The sequence below is a fragment of the Dermacentor albipictus genome, chromosome 8, assembly GCF_038994185.2.
Source record: "Dermacentor albipictus isolate Rhodes 1998 colony chromosome 8, USDA_Dalb.pri_finalv2, whole genome shotgun sequence".
Classification (NCBI taxonomy): domain Eukaryota; kingdom Metazoa; phylum Arthropoda; class Arachnida; order Ixodida; family Ixodidae; genus Dermacentor; species Dermacentor albipictus.
Genome location: NC_091828.1, coordinates 108,994,492 through 109,016,964, shown reverse-complemented (window position 1 = coordinate 109,016,964; position 22,473 = coordinate 108,994,492).

The following is a 22,473-nucleotide window of genomic DNA, read 5'->3' as shown; positions in this document are numbered from 1 at the left end:
GAAGGCCTTTGATAACATCCGTCACGAGTTCATCCTTGACGCCATCTCCAAGCTCGACCTGGGCTCGTCCTTCCATGCCTTCGTCAGGTCTTTCTTGAGCAAACGATGCGCCATCCTCAAGGCTGGAGATTTGGAATCGGACACAATGGAGCTGAGTAGAAGAGGCACCCCCCAGGGATCAGTCATCTCACCACTCCTCTTCAACATCGCAATGGTTGACCTCTCAAGGTATCTAGGCAAGGTCCAGGGCATCGGTCACACGATCTACGCGTATGACATCACTGTCTGGTGCGCGGGTGGCAGTGACGGACAAGTCGAAGCCGCTCTCCAGGAAGCTGTCGACACTACAGAGCGCTTTTTAACCAACACGGGACTCCGGTGCTCCCCAAAGAAATCGGAGCTCCTTCTCTACAGCCCAAGTAGAAAGGGCCGCAAGCCACAGAACTGGAAACCCCCCCCCCCTGAAATTGACATTAATCTCTACACCAGTTGCGGAGATCCCATTCCCAAAGTCGCGTCCATTCGAATCTTGGGAATGACTCTCGAAGGGACAGGCACAAATAGCATCACCATTCACAAATTAGCAAAGAAGACGGATAGCGTCATTGGTCTAATCAGGCGGGTAGCTAACAGAAGGAGAGGCCTGAGCGAATAGAATCTGTTATACGCTTTCTTGTTGTGCCATTTTACGTACGTAGCGGCCATGCACGTCTGGAAGAGGGCCGAGCGAGACAAACTAAATGCCATGATAAGGAGGGGGATCAAGAGCGCGCTCGGACTACCAAACTACACACGCACCGACCGACTCCTGCAGTTGGGTATTCATAATACCCTGGAAGAGATTGCAGAAGCACAAGAAAGGGCACAGATTCTCAGGCTCTCCGGCACCAGGGCGGGCAGACGACTCCTAACTGAGATGGGCGTCCCCCCGGCCACTGTCGAAGACGCCTACCAAGGCCTACCGAAAGAGCAGAAAGATAACATCATCATATCGCCCGCCCCGCGCAACAAGCATCCCCAGCGCAACGTAGAAAGAAGGAAGGCCAGAGCGGTGGCGCTCCTACGCCGCGCAACAGAACTCCCTGGCGGCAGCTGCTTCGTTGACGCGGCCCAGTATGGCAACAGCGACAATTTCACCGTAGTGTCAATCAACCACAGGGGTTCGACCGTTAACGCGGCTTCGGTACGAAGCACGTCGTCGCGTGCGGCGGAGCAAGTGGCCTTTGCCTTGGCCCTCCTGGATGACGGACATGCCAATATCTTCAGCGACTCCAGGGCAGCCATCCGCGCCTTCAGCGTTGGCGCAGTGTGTAAGGAAGCCTGTCGCATCCTCGACGGCAAAACCATCACCACCCACACTCTCACGTGGTTCCCCGCTCACATGGGATCCATCACGGGAGGCCCCAGAAACCTCAACGAGCTGGCCCACTACAAGGCGCGAGGTCTCATTTTCCGCGACCATGGAGAACTCCAACGCCGGCCCGCAGCGGTGGAGAATAGAGATCAACCGACTACATATAACGAAATTGCGCAGCACTTTTATCTCGGCAGGAGAGAGTTTCCCCTTCCACACAAGAAGTTAAATAGAGCGCAGGCATTGACCCTCAGATTACTGCAAACAGGCTCATATCCCAGCCCGGCTTTATTCCACAAAATTTATCCCGACACCTATGCCACTAGTTCTTGCAGGTATTGCAATGACATCGCTAGCCTAGATCATATGCTCTGGCGTTGCCCCTCGTTACGTGGCACAGAAGAAATCAATGAAGACAAGTGGCTCTCCGCTATCAAGAGCCCTGATGCCGGGGTGCAACTATGGGCTGTCCAGAGGGCCCACGATGCGGCGGTCGGGCAAGGCCTGGCTGTCCCAACGTGGGAGCGGCCCGCAGCGCGCTGAGTCGCGTACCTCAGGACCTTATTAAAGTTTCGCATCCATCCATCCATTTTTTTCTTTATAGGTAGTGACTCTTTTGTGCACTATCGAGCCAGCCACAGGCGAAGGGTCATGAGAAAGTGCAATTAGGAGCTCGAAGGAACGACACACCATCTTGCGGATAAAGACTTTTGTAATTATTGCCAATAATTAGAGCGAGATTTCCTCATGACCCAGTCGTTTTAGAGCAAAGCTTCCTTTCCCCACCCTGCCAGGTTCGGCGGGTACGCTGCGTTGGCCAGAATCTCGGCGGATGTGTTTGCTACCGGATATGTTTTCTTAAATGAAGCTTACCTGCCAGTCGGAAGCAAGTAGCAGCGAGCGACCTTAAATAACCCTTGTATGTGGTCCGGCAAAGTAGAGCCAGTTAACGCACCTCGGTCCTGTGTAACAGAAAAAAAAAACTCTTGCGTAAAAGAACACATAATGTCGTAACACAGATATCTCTCTAAAGAACACTGACCTTCGAATAGGATTGCCCAATACAGTCACCAGATTCTTCGACTTACTTGGTTCCTTTTTTTTCTAGATTTAGCGTTTCGGTAAGTGCCATTGCTTCGGTGCTCACTCTTTGCCAATACTGCTGCAAAAGAGATGCAGAATCGTTCACTGCAGCTAAATATATTCGCACTTACTTGTACGCACGCCTGCGATCGTCATTCTTGCGTGAAGAGGCGTCACACGCTACTGTTTCCTTTGTGACATTGCTGCACAGACATCTGGCATTGTCCACCCTCCACATTTGGGGTTTGCATTTCGTCCTAGATTTTGAGCAGTGTAGTGCGTAAACATGAATATCATACGATAATAAAGTTGCCAGCTTTTTTTTTCTCAGAGAAACAAAAACAATGGGTGAGATAGCAGGTTGCGTTTAGTGAAAGAAATAAGAACATTGCATGCATCTCAGTTTGTTGTTAAGCGTTTAATTACACACTTCACTGAAGCTTCGCTTAATATAGATGCTGCCATGTGTGTCGAATACGGGTTTTTTTCATCTTTTTTTGTATTTTTCTGGTTTTTTCGCAACAGTGAAAGTTTTATTTTTTATTATTCCCTTCACTACTACGCGCATGACGCCTTGGTGCTGGACCAGCACCGTGCTTCTCACCAGGCTGTCAGAGCAGGTAAGCGTGTTTTCTTTTTTTTAGTATTTTTTCAGTCATGCACAAGGACCATGACTGGTGCTACAGATGCTGAAGCAACGTTGTTATTCGGTTACTCACAGACAGAGCCCGCAGAATGCGAGTTCGATAATAACGAGGATGTTTGTGCGCGTGTGCATGCGCGCGTGTGTAGGAAGGTGGTAATTACGCACGCCCAAGTTGTTAAACGAATTAAACCCCCACATAAGTGACTGTTTCCGAACCTGACAACCACAACCGCCCTTCACCCGCTATGCTCGGTATTCCAAGCGTTCTAAAACTTGAAGCGCTTCTTGGAAGCGGCAAGAAAAAGGTGCTGTAGTACAAAAGAAAAGTTAACAAGCTTGCTTTTCGACGAACACAATGCTAAATTCTGCAGAAAAAAAAAGACAATTTGCGAATAAACCAGAATTATATCAGCGTAAAAAACAGCAACAACTTTTCTTCCTCTTAGCAGGAGCTCTAATTGTTTCGCTCTCAATGAAAGCTTCTTCGTTACAATAAATCGGGGTGGACACCAACCACATGGCAGAACAATGGGTTACGCACAAGGGTCAAAAACAAACGAAAACGAAGAGAGATTTAAAGACAAAGGGACGACACGAGAAGAACCATTTGACTGGCGTCGGCCTGCTTTGGTCCGAACGCTTTCAAGCATGAACATTTTTGCGTGGTAATTTCCACGAGAACATCGTACGGTGCTCTTTAAAGGTTCACTCTTTTGCAGAGTGGTGCCAGCTCTAGGAACTCAGCGAGGAAGCGGGCACAAAAAGTAATGAAGAGGGGGTAGGAAGTAGCTTGGTGAATAGATAAGATGGTTAATGTAAATAACTGAACCATACAAAAATTGAACCAAACAAAGAAAGACGTGGAGTTTTAAGACAACGCAATCATTTGTTTACGAAGAACGAAAACAATAGAACGAATGAAGCGCAAAATAAAATTAAATAAGAAGTCCATCGTTGAACACTGTCATCAACGAATACTGCTGCAGAACGGTCGAAGCTAAAGGGTAACAGTGAGCAGATGTGATCAGGAGTCTTGTCAGTGAATGTAATAGAAAAATGTGAGACATGCGTTATGTAATCTGTTTTGTGTCATTGTTCCCGAAATCATTTAAATGAAAAAAATATTCTATGTTGCTTGTCTCAAACCTGTATTTGCGAAAGCTCTGCCAGCAAAAAAGAAATTATAAAAAAAACCAGAGGCGTTGCAGCAATTTTGAATTTGCACAAGCACATTAAAAACGGCAATGACTGTTAACACCGGTAAGCGCGCTGACTTAAAACAAAACTTTCAATATTCCCAGTTTGGTTTCACGGTAGTTCTTGCATTCATTTATTCTTCGGATTTACTAGGTTTTCAGTGCAAGTGCTTCCCTAGGAAATGTTCAATTTACCATGTTAACAGCAGTACTAGATCTCGTAACCAGAAGGGGAAAACTAGAACAAAAGCGATTCTTAAGTGTAGTCTTGCCTTCAATGAGAGAGGCGACACTGCACACCAAGTAATCCCGTAACCTTCATAAGTTACGTCTCAACCCAAAGCAACCCCTCCGCCCTCCTGAAATCACGTTCACCAAAAGCAGCTCAACATTAGTGAAGGCAATGACTGACAGACCACATGACGTGGCAGCTGCAAGAGGACACCGCATCAAATAAATAAAATGGTGACGTCATATATAAGCGTTTGTGATAATGGCCTGTGCGGTTATTGTACAACACAAACAATTCAAAAGCTTGGGCTGCACTGAACAGAAGGTATGACGCGATACTTAGCGGAAGGCTTACGAATACAGCTGTGCTTAGCATTACGATGAAACGGAGTTACTATCCGCGAAACAATCGGTTAGCGCGGCCCGTGCTTGTTTTTTGCAACACAGGTGGGGAGAAGAGAAGCACTCTTCCGGGCATGGCCCCGGACTCTGTCTTCGCCTATAACTTTCCAGATGATTTACCAATTCACGAACAACTCGTGCGTAATAGGGCGGGCATAGCACGATTTCTTGCTGAATTATCAGCATAACACGCATTCATGATTGTATATCGCTAATGAGAGGTTCTCTTTGGACCAGATCAATCCATCATGCCAATTATTTATTCCACAAGTGTCACGCGCTAAGCGTAAGGGACCGTGTACAGCGAGACCCTGCCTAATGTAGTGTAGCATCTGAAGCTCTTATCGGAGCATATCCGTTTCTCGAGATCGGTTCCGGTGATCAGGAAAAGAGTTGCCTAACAGAGCACATTACTGCTGCCATTACTCCCCCGTAAGAGACCCGAAAAGCCTCATTTGCGTCACAAATTCCAAGCATGACGGTTGCCCATTAGATGTTGCAAGGGTATAGTGCCGTCTAATTGCAGGTCGTCTTGTGGATCCGAGCTGTAGTTATACAACAGTTCGTGCAACATAGAATGATCCCAAAGCTCTCATGTGCTTGACGATGGTGCAAGCAGAGAAGCATACAGTCGAAGAGTTCTAGAGGAACCTTGATATCATATTATATATATATATATATATATATATAAATATATATATATTGGGAATTTATCCACATGCAACGACCGTGTAATTACGTCCGCACTAAAACGCAGTTGTTGATATATGCTCCTTCTCATTTTGTCGTCTCTCTAGGGTAAACGATAGTATTTTGAGCTTCGTAAGGCTTGCATAACTTAATCAGTTTATTGGGTAGTGCTTCATTCCATACTTTTTTTATATCCCTACAAATTATTTCCCGCCCTATGTAATAGTGAGCCCACAGTTTTTTTTAAGTTTTTTTTCCTATCTCGCTCGTTTTCCTCTTGTTCTTGGACACCGAGGTTCAACAGATGCTGAAAAACCGCTGTTAACTTATACCGTGAGATTGACCAATTCACATTGAAATAGTAAAATACTAAGAAAACTGTGCAGTGAGCGCACCGTACAAATTAATAACGTTTCATCGTTGAGCTATATGTTCGATCGTTCGGGCTTGCATTTTTATACTGAGCAACGCTTAATCCCACTATCGTGTTTATTGCTTAATCGCTGTGTCAAAGCTGTGCATATCACTATTATGTTGAAAAGTCGATGCAGTAAGCTAGCAGCAGCGAACATCGTTTCCCAGCAGTTAGCTTCACACATGTCGTAGGAACGAGTAGCGGCAGAATGTCGAAATTTTGATTTGGAAATATTCGAGCGTGTGGTGCCGTGCTGTTGACGCGCCTTCATCTTTCGTATATACCTGCTGAGGTACCTCAGCGACTGGGCCGTTGCACGGCGAGCACAGGGTCGAAAGTTCGAACTCAGCCCTGGCAGTGGCGTTCCGATGGGGATGGAATGCAAAACCTCTCGTGAACTTAGACATATTACATGTCAGAGTACCCCGGTTGTTCTGAACTATCCCTAGTGACCCACTGAAGCGTGCCTCGTACTCCGATCGCAGTTTTCGTGCGTAAAACCTTATAGTTTATTTTATCATCCCTCATAGTTTTTGAGCAGCGCATTGCATTGGCCGTAACAGAAATATACGCCCTCATCCAAGGCCGGTCATCGACGCAAATAAAGACGCCCATGGTGGTCACGTGATAGAACTGTTCAATAAGGGAGTTCGGCTTAGTGTTTCGAGGACACGGTGAACGTACTGTAGCTCGGCAGTAAAGAAATAGTCGACTTTCGCGAGCTCCGGAGCTTTTAGTGTATGAATTATTCGTTAGAAGGTTCTTTGTTTGAAGCATTTTGATTTCATTCTTTCCTTCAATGTTTTGTTCCTTTGAATTTTGACACGCAACAACGCAGATGAGCATACAGGCGCCACTATAAAAGGCACAGAGATCTGACTAGATACCTTTACGATAATGTGGATGGCCATTGCGACGGCATTCGGTCCAAAGGACTTCCGATCGGGGCAATACAAGTGACGCAATAAATAATTCTTGCAACAATGTGAACATCCTCGTGAAATGCAGTGCTCAGTTTCCCCTACAAAAACTTGGTCTGCTAATGCAACCAATCTGCCTTTGTTGTGGAGTCTTTATACTGGTAAGTGATTGTGAACCATCCGCAAAAAATGAACGATGACGAGCTCGATAGAACACTGCACCAGCTACTAGTCGTGCAATTATGGTCGTTCTAGAACGTCTGTTTTGCACGCTTCTTACATTAGAGTATACTTACAATTCGCCCTCTTCGCCAGCCTTCTACAGCTCGATGCTTGTAAACGTTGTTCGGCAGTAAAGTGCACCTCTCAACTAAATCTGTTTGAAACGTTGAAGCTGCTTCTTATTAGTGGTCTCAATAAACATAACTGTGAGTGCAATAAATTTCAGGGGATAATTATTGAGAAGAGACATCGCACTAAGGAAGCGCTATTGCCACCCTCGGTAACTACCGGAACTATTACCGTTTATCTAATGACTTGTGAAAGGTCAAAGAAACAATTAAGGAGCTGAGTCATGAATATGCGTCAGTGGTTCTCGCACTTTGGTGTATGTTTCTCGTATAAGTGAAACAAGTTTTTTGCAGGTGTCATATGTGTCTTGGTCTTACCGGACATTAGTAAGGTGTTGATGTATGTCAGCAACGAAAATTCCCCACGGTATATAAACAGCATCGTCCTGGTACGATACGTGTTGGAAGAATCCACCTACGACTATGGTCCGTAGTTTAATAAACTCACACCGTAGTCCGCACATGTCCTCGATGCCATATAATATTGATCGCTGAGTGATCTATACACGTCTCAAGTGGGCGAAGCTGCATATTGTTGCTGTGCCTTATTCAGATGAGAAATGAACCAACGCCTACTTACACATCGCCGGCTTTTGCCAAAACAATTAGTTGTCTAGTAAGTAAAGAATGACGACATGAAGTGACATTGGGGGGCTCTATGATTGAAGCACTTCTCGAATTGTTTTTTGTATAAAGTGTCAACATACAGAAAAAAGAGCGCCAAACCTTACGTAGTTTTTTCCGCTTTGACATTAGTCACTAACCTGACAAAACCAAGATATTCTACGTAACATAAGGATACCAAACATGGCCATTGTCCTTACATGTGCATAGTATGAGGTTTAATAAAATAGGGTGTGAAGACTTTTGGAACACCTTTCTGTGATATCTTGCTTACAAAAATTCCTCGTGACAAGATCAAAACGCAAAGCCATTATATGTCCGTCCTACCGATCGTTTCTGGAAAGCAGTGGAGGGTGCGAACACAGCGATGTAAACAAGATAAAAGCAGGCGTTAGGCAACTAAGCGTTACGCATCAACGGCTAGGTTGTCGGAGAGTTGAGGACTTGCCGCCATCATTCAACAGCGAAGAGAACACATTTATGCAAACACGCTCCCTAGTGCAACGAAAAAAAAACACTAAGCTTGACACAGACGACAGAGAACTGTAAGATGAGTGAGCAATATCCACGGTATTGACCGGATGGGAGGAGGGGGTAAGAGAAGGGGGTAGGAAGAGTGGCCGTGTACCTCACGCAGCTGTAGCTATGATTTTGTTCTAGTTACCTGAGTGGGTCTTTCAAGGAGATAAGAACATTTTCTGAGCGAAGTAGACGCCCGAATTCATAAGGAGTACACGGGAGAATGGAAGTGGGTTTAGAAAGAACCATATCCAGGTGCAGACGCGCACGTAGTAATGACAACAACAGTATTACAGTTAGAGATTACGATGAAAGTCAAGAGAAGCGCAAGACGACAAAAGGGAGCGAAATAGTTCGAGTGCTGCTGTTCACGGGAAAAAAACAAAAACAAAAAGAAATCATTGGAAGCCTCGGACGGGGGTTGAGACGAAAAAGAATATGAGGGGCTGCACGTAATGAGGCAATAACGGTAGGTCGTGTAATAGTAACTAAGAAGAGCGCAAGAGGAACAAGAGCGGGTAGCTAATCAACGTTGGGCGCCCGTCGTAGGCTGAGAAAGTGTTGGAAGAAACATTCCGAAAAATGCAGGCTTGTCGCGTGTTGAACCAAAGAAGGTCCGAGACACCACACAACGTGAAGGCGGGATACGGAAGCCAGGCACATAGGTTTTCGTTCTCAGCCTTTCTACCGGAAAAAAAAGAGGCAGCTGCTTAGGCCAGAAAAGAGAAAAATAAGTGCACTCAAGGAGAACGCGTCCACGGTCCTAATGAACAGTTCGATGATATCAGGCCTAAGTAGGTGGTTGATAGCGCAATACCAGAATCCAATGCGGGTGAATATGGCAAACATCAGAAGAACCCATACTCCACTGGAGTGGCTGCTCGAAGAAGGAAAGCGCGAAATTCCATATCGAAATTACTAGGGGTCAGACTCTGGGGCTAGTGTCTACAGGACCTGTAAGTGCGAGAGCTAGAGCAGCATTACGGATAGTAGAGGAATTCACATATACGTCGTTGTTGTGGCTTCAAACGGCTTTCTGATATTGCAAATTGGCGTAATTCGACAAAATGTTCGGTTGGATGTTCAAGAGCCCGCAAGTATTATGCAGAGTGCGGAAAAACATATTGATTGAAATACATTTAAAGCTCTGCTTGCGTAGAAGTTCGAAATGGTGAAGCCTAATAAATAGCGCCAGATGAATGTCTGAGGCGACATACTCGAAGGTTAGACAATCATGTGTGCTACCTGTCATTCCGATTGCAGGTGAACGACTGAAGCGCCAAAGTTCACACTAGTCATATTTTTAGCAGCAAGCTGATCATTTAAATTTATACAGGAGCAAGATTTTAGGGCGGTGGAATTGCTGGCGTGAACAAGTCAGACTGGCGACGTACTTACCTCCTGTGGCTTTGTGCCTTCGTTGCAAAGCCATGAATAGCCAAATGGGAAGCTTAGCCAAAAAGAAAGAAAAAGAATGGCTATAAAAATAAGACTGAGAAAGCTTTAGCTCGGGGCAAAAACTGATTTCCCATTACAAACACAAGCATAACGTTTAGATGGTTTCATAAGGCAAATGACGAGTTTTCATCAAGTTTACTTCGTTTGAGAGAGAAAGCAACTGTAAGAAGCAGAGATTTTATGTCACACTTCATTTCTCTTAAATTGCCCAAAAGTGGTATGCAGAAAACGTAGTCGAAGCGCGGCGTTCGCAATTCTCTAACACTTGTTCAAAAACAGATATGGCAGTTTTTTAAACTGTACCTGTAACGACCATCTTAAATGAAGAAGCGTGGTATATATAAAGGTAGAGCTTGCGTGAAGTTCTGACGAGGCTTAATTAAAAAAAAACTAAACTATGGGGTTTTACGTGCCAAAACCACTACCTAATTATGAGGCATGCGGCGGTGGGGGACTCCGGAAATTTGGATCACCTGGGGTTCTTTAACGTGCACCTAAATCTAAATACACGGGTGTTTTCACATTTCGCCCCCATCGAGATGCGACCGCCGTGGCTGGGATTCAATCCCGCGACCTCGTGTTTAGCAGCCCAACATCAGAGCCATTAAGCAACCATGGCTGGTGTTACAAGGCTTGCGAGGATATTGCAGAAGCGTAATTCACAAAATAGGAGTATATTTTAAACTGCTTCATAATGGACACATTTTCGCCACTTCAAAACGGTCACGGAACTGGCCGCTCGAGGCACTTTGCCTGTATTCGCGGGCTTCTTTCACGTTCGGAAAAAACACTTGTGTAGCATGTATTGAGAAACAGAAAGTTGTACAGGGAGTTTCTCATGTTGCACTACAATTTTCTCCTTCAAAGCTTTACTCTAATTTTATTATTTGACAAGTTCATTAAACAATTATTACTAACGTTGTAGTTAGGTGGAATGCGAAAATAATATGAGTATGTCCAAGCGACAGCAAATAACATTACCTTGGTTCGTTCCAGGCACATGGTATTTACATATTTTGAAATGTTGTGCACGATAGTTGGAACGACACTGTATGCATCCTACTTCACGACAGCTTTCCGACGATACGTCTTGTAAGGTTCCGGCGCAAAAACTAATGAAGAACGGTTCTCATCGGGCAAGGCTTTCCTGAAGAAAAACGCCATGCGACCACAAAAAAGTGATATTTCTCACTCTGTGCTGCGGAAGTCCGCTGTCACGTTTGCACGGAAACCAGTAAGACTACGTGAATTCTCTGCAAGGCCTTTTGAGGAAACAAATATTGCATTCGAGAGCCTTTCGCCACCGCCACGTAACCCTGTAATATGATTCTCACCGGCATAACAATATATTCTTTGGGCTCAATCCCAGTGGCTTCGTATCACCAAGACCGGCACTACAGTCAATAAACCATGAGCTTTTCCTGCCTTCCCTCTCTTTTTTTTCAGTGTTGATCAGGTTACTCGTTTCGAGTTTGGTCGGAACAAACGACCCTGTCTAGCCGTTCCGTTTCTGGAATCGTTTACTTCCTGCCTTGAAACATCGCAACGGGGGAAGTTGTCGTTCACGACTGAACCAAACAATACTTGCGGTATCAACGGTTGACGCGAAGCCGTTTGTGTCGTATAAATGGTACAAACGACCATTGTGTGGCAAGTAAAGAATCAGAACTAATGCGCTGTTCCGTAAAGGTTAGGAACTTCAGCGCAAGCGTAAAGGTACGCTAGGTTGTTCTACGCATTTTACGACGTTTTATAGCCTTTACTCTGTGAAGTGTTTGCGAACACTTGTTGTAAACTTACTTTTTGTCTCTCGTATCGCACTTTGCGGAGTATGGAAACACAAGAAATAGCTTTGCTGGTGGAGTCACCTCATGAAGCTGACGTCAACTAGAGCACAAGAAAATTATGTTTCAAACGTACGTGTCCTCAATACATTACGTGTCCTCAATGGCAGGGACAATCATTACCGTTTAGGTCGATTTCCCTTTCGTTTTACTTTCTTCGATAACATCCGCGCAACGCGACCAGGTTCGTAAAGGGTTCCTGAACCGCCCTCGATCTTGATGAGATAACTGAGTCCGCGGGTAGCATACGCTGCTGTGAGGATCTCAGCCAAGATTTGCTGTCGTACGTGGTGTGTGGAGCTTCCAAGCGGAGCGTGAAGTCGTCTTTCTCTCAAACGTTGTATTTTAGAGAGAAAACCTGCTCTGCATTCTCTTCTGGACGCTTTATTTCGCAGTAAAGCGGATTCCAACGCGCGGCTGCTATTGGTAGCTGTGGTCGGCTACGTAGCGCAGATGCAGCGGCCGCCGCGGGTTGCCATCACGTGTCCACGGGCTTGACCATATAAGAGCATAGGTCGTTCTTCCACTACGGTCCCATGAAAATCATTGTCGGTATCGCTCGTCCTGCTTGTCAATAGCTCCATTTATTCTTCCATTCCCACACAATATGTTGTCTTGAACGTGCGACACCGAGCCCAGTTCACCTTAATTCTGCTCAAACACGAACCCAAACCATTTCGCGCGGTGTGCTGTGCTCAGCTTTGTACACCGTCAGGGCACGCCACGTTTTCTTATTTAGGCTTGGTTTATTCGCGCTTGGTTTCTTTCAAGTTATGAAACGAAGCTCGACAAGGCAAAGCACGTTGTTCCTTGCCCCTTGTATTTGAAGAATGGAAGTCGAGCTAGTCGGCATAAATACAATAAGGCTAAACAATGCAAGAAAACGCATACGCAGAAGAATCAAGCCGAAGCATTCGCTTTCGGTTGCAGTTGTTTGACAGGTGCACAAATATATAGGGAAGATAGCACTATTATAACATAAAAGGACAAGAAAGGACGAGAAAGAAAACTAGCAAGTAAGAAACAATCAGAAGTTCATGACCTATTCGGGAAAGCCATAACGCCTGACGACAAGTTCGAAGCCTGCCTTAAGCAAGCATGAACCACTTCTAGATGTTACCCGTGCAGTTTACCCTTGCACGCTTGGTATGGCTTTGCGTATCTTCAATTAGTCATCGCTTGATTCATTCAGTCTCGTTTCGTGTTCACATCCTAATTATCGCACAGTTCTCTTCTACCACGCAAAAAAAAAACTTTTGCCCGTTTTGCCTTTTATTCCTCTTCAACATTAACGCCATTCTTTCCTTCACTGTGTTCTCACATAGAAGGTTTCATTGTGACCTTCATTAGGCAGGTGAGTTGAAAGCACTGTTTTTCCAACACCATGCACAAAGGTACACTCTTGTTAATTGTCTTATTTCGAAGCCTCCACCGAGTCTATTTTGCTTACAGTGTCTCATTGCCAGCGCGCATATCAGCAGAGACAAAAATTTTCCCAATAGGAAAGAATCGAAATCCTACGCGGAACCAGCGCCGACAGCTCAAAGAGCCGCTTGTAAATAGAGTTAATCCTTTTGTCTTTTTGATTATTCTGGGGAGGGGGCCAGGCTCGTCATTATGCGTTGCTTGTTTCAGAGAAACGTTTATCAAAGCACCCGGTACGTATACAAAGCAGCTCGGTTCGCGTCGCCTGAACCCCATTAGGCAGACACGAACGCAGAAAGCCGTTATGTTGCCTGCTGATCCCTCGAGAGAGAGAGAGAGAGGGAGAGAGAGAGAGAAAGACAAAGAGAGAGAGTGGGTAGTACGTAAAAACATGCAGATGTGTCAGGCGAGTCATTGTCGCCTGTACGTTTTAAATGCCGTTTCATTGCATGTTTCGTCTCTGTTTTCTTCAGCGTGAGCTCAAGGTCAGGTCATGCAGGAAATAAGTTTGCGCTGGAAGTCACGGTGGAGGTCATTCCGAACACAGAACGCGCTGTTAGATTTCGCAACAAATGCGGGCATACAGAATGACGTAGTATGGGCGGAGCCAGTGCAATCTTGAACTGGTATTTTCATAACATACAAAACTATAGAACTGGTATATAACTGGTATTTATTATTACAATTACTGGAATTTTCTAACACTGCCTGCAAGTAATTCTGGACTTAGAAAAAAGCAGTGAATGAAGCGTTGTGGTCGCCATTTGTTTTTTCTGCTCCTTCTTCTGCAAACCGATGTGAAAAAACTGTAAAGAAGCTGTAAACGTAAGCGTAACCATAACCGTAACTGACTGGAACGGCCTTCCCCTTTATGTCGCTGCCATAAACTGCCCATCAACATTTATGACTGCTGTTAACGCCTGCATATTGTAAACCCCTCCCCTTATGTAACACCCTAAAAGGGGTCTTTAAGGAAAATAAAGAGATGTGATGTACCGCTTGTTAAAAAGTCAAGAGGTAGCTGGCGCGGGATTTTCATGGCATCATCTCTTGCTATCGCGTCACTAAAAAGGAAACATGTAGCCAGGCGAGTATACAGGGAACTTAGTGTTGTTTCTATGCAAAATGTAGAAACTATGCAGAAAATGAAAATGAAAACAGATGAAAAGGCAACTTGCCGCCCGTGGAAGCCGAACCCATTACCTTCCATTACGCTTGCAATGCTCTGCCGATTGGGCAACGATTGATTGTTGGACATATGAGGTAGCGTTGTAGAGGAGAAAGTAGAAGTTTGCTTTCCATGTTTTCTTCTGCGAGCTTAACAGCGCGAGACATCCTCAGTTACACAGTAATTTCCCAGTCAAATTCATTGAATTCCTTCGTGAATTTGCGAATTCAGATTAGCAACCGTCTTGCTCCCGCAAAACACAGAGGTAAAGCGGGTGTGGGTGTCCCTGACCCTAAAGCAATCAGTGCACGCGCCTAATACGTGTATTGGGCTGGTACCAATGCTACGAGTGGCATAACAATGTGTTTGGATGCATTAGGGATGCATGAGCTGCGTCATGTGGGGAGAGGAGCTCTTCAGCAGCATGCCCGAATGATACAGAAAACTGTTGGTACTTTACATATAGGGAAAAGAAACACCTTAACAGTCTGTGTAAATTATGACGGCTGTTGTTTTTTAGACCTTATATTCCCGACCGAGAAAAATCCATTTTTATCTTTGCCTACCAAAGCTAATTATTATGAGAACGGGTACTTCGCGTGATTACACGATAAGCAAAAAAAAACGGAATCAATATGTGTCGCGGTATTTTCGGCACGCGTTTCTGCCCTTTTTTCGCGGCAGTTGCACATAGATACTCGTTTGTCATCAGGGCCGTTTGTGTTTGCACTTTTACGATTCGAGGCGAAAAAGCTGCATAGTAATGTCTCCAGACAGCCTCTCTCTTCGCTTCTGTGACAGCTTTCTTCTCTCATGCGCTTCAAGGGAAAGAGGGAGTCTGTGGTCCCTTTGCCCACCTCCTCATGACACCTCGAAACGCATTTGCATCTGGCTTTCGCTGGGAGGGCTCGGGAAGACGTACCATGCGTGCGATGCGTAAGAATGGCTGTCTAGATATCTTATTTTGCGGCTGGTGCCACGGCGTGATTTGTAGTTTTCCTGAATCCCATCAACTTCGAAGTAAGACCGATCATTACGCTCAGCGTTTTTCACGCCTCGTCAAGGCGGAAGCAAGCGATGAGGCTTCCCATCTTCCTTCGTGGGAACATTTTCTTGCGCAGAGGTTCCAGAGTATGCGAAACGTTCTCGTGTCATTAACCCTGCACTTGTAAACAAGCTAAAAGACAAGTAAATGAAGCGTGGCCTCGTCGACGTTGCCCTGGCTGGATCAATATCTCGGCTCCATTTTTATTTTGTCTGTCATTGCAACTTGCAGAGCGGGGTTTTACGACATTTAGCCCTACCTTCGAATTCCTACACAGGGTGGAAGAAAAATTTGTATACTCAGAATTTGTGAGTTATGTTTTTATTACGGTGAGGTTAATGAATAATCCGGCCGAAATCGCCGAAAGTGACCTAGCAAAGATATTTGCTTCGCTAATCGCGAAGAAGAGAGGTAATGTCCAGATAACAGCGTCCACTTGCTTAAAACATGCGGCTCGTGCACATATGCTAGCTAAACGTATAGCAAGATCTTCCATCTCTAGGTGTGTATTTTGTTTGGTAGTGGACTGAAATGTATTTCGATGTGTCCATCGAAATGTGTGAATAGCGTTGCTTATATGTAACTATATTGTGCTTATCTTAATATTGCTTTTCAAATGCAACACATGTGTGTGAGATGGACTTATGTTACTTGCATCATTGATGCACATTTTATTACGTATATATCCTTGAAGAATAGAAAAGAGTGCTACAAAGACGCGCGGACTACAAGAAGAACATGTACGACGGACAGGCGCCTAACTTCTTCTTTCCTTCTCTCAGTTCTTCTGCCAGGCTAAATGGTTTTACGCTATGTTTAACACGTATTTACCTTTGCGTGAATCCTCTTGAGAACAACGCATTTGTTGGCAAACTGAACTTTCATTTTACAGTAAAAGCAAAGGGACTAATTCTGCACGAGAAATCAAACCATCTCTCGTTTCGTAGGTGTACGTTTTCTGAACGTATGAACTCTGTAGGGCGATACATTGCCTTATTTGCGTTTGCGTGTAGCTAGTTCTTCATCTTAGTCATTTTATCTCTTGTTTAATGACACTAAATAAATAGGACGTTCGACTACAATAACGTCGGCTACAGCGCCTGCGTTGAACAGTTAGGCGCTTCTCTTGTTAGCTGAAGGGGCACCCACACAAGTTACTCACTCCCCATTATTGACTGCGAAAATACTGCATCATGCTTACTTTGTTCTCTTCACCACGCCACCTTTTTTTTTTTTAAGGTGACACTGTGACCACACGATGAGGCCACCAAACGTCACCTTGTCGCGCATATCCGTTCCATTGTCGGTTGAACATAAGGTGCCGTGTGCAGAGAATAACTTTCATAAACTCCGTGATTCTCAGCTCTAGTTCCTGCTTTAGCCTGCAATTTCATTGAACTTCCAAACCAGAGTTCATTTGTTCTGCGTACAGGTCAGGTGAAAGAAACTTCAATATCCGCTTTCGAAATTTCTAACGTAAGATCTACACCTTCAATTCTTCCGCGGCGTTCCACCGAAAGCAAGCATCAAAGTGGTGTTTTATCTTGAAGAATCACATGTTTGGATGCTCTTCTGTTTTTCTTCACACGGGAACCAGCAGTATGTCACTGAATCCGCAATACACAACACTTTGTTTAACTTCAATAGCACCGCTACTTCAACACTCAAAAGATTCTGAAACAGATAGGTAAATCACTGATTACTTCTGTGACGCCATCCCATGGGAGTACGCTGTGTTGGGTGTGCAACTGAGTTTCCCTGGTACCTCGTTGTCCCCGGTTCATTTCTCACCTTATTTCGCTATAGTATTGTGACTGGAAAAGACTAAGTCCCGTGTTCGAGTATAGTACACTTGTCTTGCTCGTGTTCCAATTTCGCATCGAAAGTTTTCTTGCAGCCCGCGAAGATAGCTCCAAATCCAAAAGCAATGCTACAATGTTGACCTTAACCACCGTGCTAAATGATGCTATCTGATACTATGTCATGCACGTGCATAGCTGAAGCTTCAAAGTAGACGTATTCACCGCTTTACTGGCGCCACTTAACCCCCGCACGCGCGGCAAACCTTATCTGCGACCGCAATGACTAAGGAAAGTGAGGTACACATCGCGGTCGTTTCATGGTGATGAAGTGTCCTTTTACGACCCTTCTTTATGAAGGCCATCAAAAGCTTGCCCGGCACAACGGACCAGCGTGTTGTATGTCCTTGTGACGCCATTGTTGCCGAACAATACGCGGTTTTAGCGGAGGTCGTACTATGTGTTGTATGAGTCTGCCACGTGGCGAAAAAAAAACGTGTGGCGAATTCTGGGCCAATAAAAGCGGTGCCTAGCGTGAAAGAAACGGCGCTTAGGGCACGGCTCTTGCGATGTATTTATTGCTGCTCATTGCTGCTCGTGTCTCCGGAGAGGATATTTTTACGCTCACGAGCTTACGCGTGTAGGTTTAAATGCGTTGTTATTACATATACGTGTCCAACCTGGCTTAAGAGAAACACGTGCACACTCATGCGCAACCGTAAACTTATTCGGAACAAAGGGCTGAAGTTCTTCAAGGAAGGAAGGAAGGAAAAAGTGGAGAAGGAAAGGCAGGGAGGTTAACCAGTTTAGCTCAACCGGTTTGCTACCCTACACATGAGAGTAACGGACAGTAAGTTCTTCAAAGTATACATTACTCTTTCACGAGTCGTGCAGGCTTCGCATTCACGACAGTGTTTCGCACTAGAAAAGTTCGCAATGTCACATACTGGCCAATCTGGATCACGGAGACATAAGGACAATTAGGCGAAGCTGTAGGCGACGAAGGGAGTGTTTCTGCGAAAGGGAACAGTTGGGAACTACGGTTCACTTTAGTATCACCACTGTTGTTCCAGTACAGTCATACGGCTGAAAGGCCCCTACATGTATATTCCGTTAAAGAGTGTCACCTCATTTGGTAAAGCTATTAGGTTGGGAAGCTTGAGTTTGGATTAACGGCCAATATCTCGACGACCTTCGGTCTACGGGTGACACTGTCAAGTTCGGCAACACTGGGAATGAATTGCAACACATGATTAAGGAGCTTAACCGAGAAAGTGCAACAGGAGGCTGGAAGATTAGTACGCAGAAGAGAAAAACATAAAAGACAAAGCGCCGGGCCAGCGAAAAAGAATTCGTCGTTGCTAGCCAACCTCTAAAGGTTGTGCAGGATTACAGTTATCCAAGTCAATTACATACAGGGGACACTGATCATGAGAAGGAAGCTCACAGATGATTAAAAATGGTTTGGAGTGCTCAAAGCAGGCATTACCAAATCCTGACTGGAAGCTTACCACTGTCGTGGAAATTCGAAGTAGGCAGTCATTGTACTGTACCGGGGCTAACGTAAGGACCCGAAACATGGAGGATAACGAAGATATGGAACAATCTCGGGACCTCACAAAGTGCGATGAAAAAAAAAAAGTCGCAGTTTCTGTCGAAAGGCGAAGCATCGATTGCCTTAGCCAATTAGTGGACAGTTATACGAAGTAAGGATAGTAGTTTTACAGACGAGATAAACTTGGAAACATTCGTGTACTAACTGAATTACGAGGCATAGCGTCAGCGCGCACAGGCTAAGATGAGCGCATCCCACTGTAGCTCATCTTGAACATGATGGTGTCCAGTTTTCTTAGCATCATACGCCAACCTTCTTGTGACCTACTTTACGTATGTCAAATATCGCGAGTTGCGTCTTTGAAAAATATTTAGGACGAATAAAAAAATCGACATGAAGAATGCAATGATGCCAAGGCGTTATTAAGCACTCTGTGTACCACAATTTTGTAATAACAAAGTTGTAAATAGAATACAGGCACCCTTTGCCAGAACACTATCATAATTTTTTTAATGTTCATTGCATTTCACAAAGAAAATCATCGGCCATACTGTCCAGTTCCACGTCGCACACAGAGTATCCCCGTTAAGAGACGGATAATTAACTATCATGAAGATAACGGCTCAGTGCCCTACGGAATCATGCAATTACGGTTTGGGTATCAAAAATTAGCAAATAAACAAAATGACTTCATTATCTAAAACGTACTGCCCGAACTCAATATCAAAAAGATAACACACATGGAGAGCTAAAATTTTCACGTGGACCCGTTAAGGCAGGCGGCTGATAGCAGGGGCAGTTTACCGCTAAATATGTAGCATGGTTAACACCATGAGATAAATTTTTGTTTTGGTATACATGCCCTCATCGTCTTTGTCGTCTGGTGCCAACGCCGGACGAGATCAGTGGTCAAGACAAATTGTAAGCGAAGGGTATTGCTATATCACAAATCCCGTAGCAACTCGAAGCACGACGGCAAATAGATTGATATCACCTGTTGCGGAAAAGCACCTCTTAATAAATGCACTATCCTGGCTACGTTTTCACGATGTTCCTACTGAAGAGTAGAGGGGTACTTTCATCTCAGTCTAAAGCGACAACTGATAACAGCGCCTATGTCACGTGCCCCTTTTCTGTGTCCCGTTATTTGCGCTGTTCGCTAAGGTGTGTGTTCGTATCAACAAGCCCGGCTAGCCGCTATTCTGAAGTTGATTGTAAGGGGAGTTGAGTTTGAAAACGATAGCTGCAAGTCTTTGGGTTCTTTTCCGCAAGCCGAACATTCCACACGACCAATCCTCTCGAGCGTTAAGTGAAAAAAGAAAATTCGTGAAAGTGATAAAATCGTGACTATAGGGAACGAAAACACATGGCGTCAATAGATCGAGGTCACGAAACGATATCTATCACTTGCAAGGCCATTGCGAATGTGCTCATAAAAAACTTCCGGCTCGCACGGCAATCACACCGTACGTCTTCTCCAACTCCTTTCAGAGGGCCGTGCATCTATCTGCGGCAACAAATGAGACTTGGAGCACCTCGGAAGGAAAAAAAAATAGATGGACGCTGAGGAGATGAGAAATGGGGGGGGGGGGGGGGGTTGAGTTTGGTAGCCGCCGGCTGAGCAAAGGGCAGCTGTTGTGCTCAGCACGCTATCTCAGAAGAGGACGCTAAGGGAACTGGGATAAGCAGGACAAAATAAGCAACCAGAAAAGAAAAAGTGTGGAAAGGTGCGCTTTCTATTCTCGGATCCATTCATTTGGGCCCATTGGTCTTCGCTATGCTTGCAGAGGGAAGCGGAATAACTATTCCTCTCGTGTCTTTCGAAAAATCTGCGCGCAGCGCCCTCTAGAACACCACTCACGCCAAGGAGGTATACACAACCTAGAAAAGGAAAATTCAGGCGTCCTTGAATTTACTGCCAGGCGGGTAGTTTTCGTTACGCTGGGTACACTCCTAGAAGGTTTCATAACGTCACTCAACTGCGAAGCTGGCTAGGCGTGAACGCGTAACAATCAACGTGTAGAAAATACAACCTTGCAGGTCCAAATGAAGGAAAGTTAGGTTTACGCTTCAGTATTTTAGTAAAGAGTGATGTGAAAATTAAACAGCGCGATTAAGCTGCAATAAGTAGCGTCTGTGTAGAGTTGATCAATAAGTATGCCGGATAATTTGCTTGCACTTGACGCAGGCCTTCTTAAATATCTCGTTTGGTATATTTTGATTTCGGCAACATACTTTCCTACAGCTTCTATACCGTTTTGTCTTACTTTGCAGTTTATTCACATATAATGTTACCCCACACCCAATTCAAAGACAAAAATAATTTGCAGTTCCGCACTAAAGATGAAGCATTGACTGCGAGAGCAAATCATTAGAAAACTACATAATGTTTGAGGCGAGCTTTTTTTTGTTTCTGTCTTTTTCTAGCTGTTTTGTCACGTAAGTTGCAGTAAAACATTCGCTTAATAATTAACCAAAAAGCGTGGTGTCACGAACTCGCAGGTAAACACGAACAGGTCTCACTCGATGACCGTGGACGCTCGCTGTAAGAACGCTGCATGTTTGAAGAGTGTCCGCAGCGGCAAGCGAGTGCCACGTGCTACCTCTAGCGTCGCCTGCAAGATTTTGAGATTCCGCCATCTCTACATTAGGCACACGAGAATACAACGCGCACGAAACCAACATGTCATCTTGTTTGCTAGAAATATGTACCGGCATGTTGCCATTAAGCTAGGAGCTGCAGGGCCCTATCTTGGTACCATGCGCAGTGCCATGTGCAGCAACGGTCCAGCTAGAAGGGAAGACGCGCACCCAACCTTGCCTGCCTTAGCGCGAACCGGCACATGGTGCGCATCAAGTGACAATCCTTCAAGGCTCTCACGCTTGCCTTTGCACTTGCAGCGTACGACGCCGGTGAATGCTATAGGATATTATAGCACTTGAATCACATGCGGAGCATCATGGCGACGGCGACGGCGGATGTTCATCTGCTTTGTCCCTATAATTGCTGGCGCGATAAAGTTCGTTTGCGAGTGCAAGCAAACAGTAGGTTCCTATCAAACTGCTGAAATATGCCGTTGCTGCTCAAGTCTTAGCTTTTCAATTTTTTTACCACTAATAGCACAGTGTTATAGGACATGTAGTAACAAGGTTAGCATAAACATGCTGCATTCATAGAGGAATGTTTACTTTTCCTCCGATGGGTGCTGAGGGTGGGGTTGTTGCTTACGGTCTGGTTCCTCGAGAAGCACAAACACACTCGTTTATAGTTGGGGATACTCGTCCAGCTTTATTATTGTTTCCAAAACTAGTTTTGCAAGGGTATCAGCAACGTCATCAAATGCTTCTGCCGCCTCTATGCTTGGCATGCTATGCACAAGGAGAAAAATCGAAGTACCCTTCGGGTTTAATTGCTTTGTGTAGCCTGGAGCCGGCTGGACTCATACTCCGAAGCTGCAATCGGGAATGAAATCAACCGGTTACAAAGCTGATGCATAAGCATCCTTGTTACTGACAATACATGTGGAGGCTATCTACTTCAGTGTTTATGAAGATGAGAAACACGAACAGACTTTTCATAGCCTCATTCGCTTTTGCACTGGTGATAGTCTGGAAGTTAGGTACGGTGTAATCACGTTGAAAAGCTGCCGATTGGCTGCGATGGACGGTCCAGCCTCCGACATCGGGTAGCAACGATTTCTAAGGCCATAGTCCAACCGCAGAATTTTGTATAGTTTCTTAGATAATTT